Below are 2,548 nucleotides of genomic sequence, written 5' to 3'. Positions count from 1 at the left end.
TGACGAGTTGATGGGTGCAGCACACCAACATGGCACAAGTATACATATGTAACAAACCTGCACGTTATGCACATGTACCCTAGAACTTAAAGTACAATAATAAAAAAAAAAAAAAGAAAGAAAATCACTATATTACAGAGATATTTGCCTTCCCATGTTTATTGCAGCACTGTTCACAATATCTAATATTTGGAATTAACCTAAATGTCCATCAACAGATGAGAGGATAAAGAAAATATGGTACATACACACAATGGAGTACTATTCAATGATAAAAAGAATGATATCCTGTCATTTGCAATAACATGAATTGAACTGGAGATCATTATGCTAAGTGAAATAAGCCAGGCACATAAAGAGAAACATTGAATGTTCTCACTTGTTTGTGGAATCTAAAAATCAAAACAATTGAACTCTACATAGAGAGTAGAAGAATGATTATAAGAGGCTGGAAAGGGTAGTGGGGGGTTGAGGGGGAGGTGGGGAAAGTTAATTGGTACAAAAAATAGAAAAAACGGATAAGACCTCCTATTTGCTAGCACAGTAGAGTGACTAGAGTCAATAATAACTTCATTGTACATTTAAAATAACTTAATTGTACATTTTAAAATAATAAAATGTTATTGGATTTTTATAACAGAAAGAATAAATGCTTGAGTGGATGGATACTCCATTCTTTATGGTGTGATTATTTTATGTTTCATGCCTGTATCAAAACATCTAATGAACCTCATAAATACATACACACACTATGTACACGCAAGAATTAACAATAAAAAATTAAAAACATAATTGAGTACTTCAATAACAGAATACATCTAGCAGAATAAAGGATTTCTGAAATAAAGATAGGTCTTTTGAAATAACAGTCAGAAAAAGAAGAAAGAAAAATAAATTAAGAAGACTAAGAAAGCCTATGAGACATATAAAAAAACATAAAGCAACCAAATATTAAAGTTTTAGAAATTCCAGGGAAAAAGATGGGCAAAGGCATAGAAAATTATTTCATCAAGAGAATAGCAAAAACATTGCAACTCTCCACAGGAAGATCAAAATCTCTCAATTGATTCATCTCTGTAAAGTTTTCTCCAAAGCAAATTAAAATAAAAATGCCAAAAATCAAAGACAATGGGAGGATTCTAAAACCTACAAGACACAAGAAACAAGTCACATATAAGGGAATCCACATTAGACCATGAGCAGATTTCTCAGCAGAAGTCTGACAGGCCAGGAGAGCAAGTCTAATATATTTAAAGTGTTGAAAGAAAAAGTGTCATCCAAGTATACAATACCTAGCAAAGATGTCCTTAAAATGGAAGGATATGTATGGTCTCTCCCAGACTAGCAAAAAATGAGGAAGCCCATCACCACTAGACTGGTGCTAAAATATGCTTTAAGAGCCCTAAACCTGCAAGTAAAAGGGCAATATCCACCATAATGAAAACACACGAAAATATAAAACTCATTGGAAAAGCAGATGCACAAATGAAAAGAAGAAAGAATTGAAAAGTTGCCATTACAGAAAGCCATCAAACATAACTATAAACAATAATTGAGAAACAATTATTCTCTATTGAATAGAGAAAGAAATAAAGGACATACAAACCAAACAGAAAACAATCAACACAATGATAATTATAAGTTCTTACCTATCAATAATAATGTTGAATGTAAATGAATTAAATTTCCCATCTAAAAGATACACACTGGCTAAATAGATTACAAAAACATGATTGAAGTATATGGTGTCTACAAGCAATCCACTTCATCTGTAAAGACACAGAATAAACGTAAAAGATTGGAAAAAGCCCTCACAAACAAAAAGATTGGAAAAAGTACAATATGAGCAAAAGTAGCCATACGAACATAAAATAAAACAGATTTTAAGTAAAAAATGATAAACAGAGACAAAGGTAGTTACTATATAATGATAAAGGGATCACTTCAACAAGAGTATATAATGACTGTAAATATATATTCACTGAACACCAGAACCCTCAAATACATAAAGTAAATTTTATTAGATCAAATGTGAGAGGAAACTCCAGTATGAAAATACTGGGACACTTCAACATCCCACTCTCAGCACATGACATATCATCTAGACAAAAATAAATGACCAAAAGATATAAAATTGCATTTTCGAGCATAGGAACTCAACAAATATTTACCGAACATTTTATACAACAGCTGCAAGATGCACATTCTTCTCATCAGCGCATGGAACATTGTTTAGGAAAGATCACATGGTAGAACACAAAATAAATCCCAGAATTTTTTTTAATTGAAATCATATCATGTACCTTAGACCACAAAAGAATAAAACTAGAAATCAGAAACAAGAGGTACACTGGAACCTGCATGAAATTAAATAACAAGATCTTAAATGACCATTGTATTCATAAAGAAATTTAGAAGAAAATTTTTAAATTTCTTGAAATAAATAATAATGGAAATATAATATACCAAAACCTATGAAATAGAGCTAAAGCAGTGGCAAGAGAAAAGTTTATATCAATAAATGCCTACATCATAAATGTAGAAATAT

Source organism: Colobus angolensis, unplaced genomic scaffold (genome assembly GCF_000951035.1).
Source record: "Colobus angolensis palliatus isolate OR3802 unplaced genomic scaffold, Cang.pa_1.0 Scaffold434, whole genome shotgun sequence".
In the NCBI taxonomy this organism is placed as follows: Eukaryota; Metazoa; Chordata; class Mammalia; order Primates; family Cercopithecidae; genus Colobus; species Colobus angolensis.
This window is presented reverse-complemented; position numbering follows the sequence as displayed.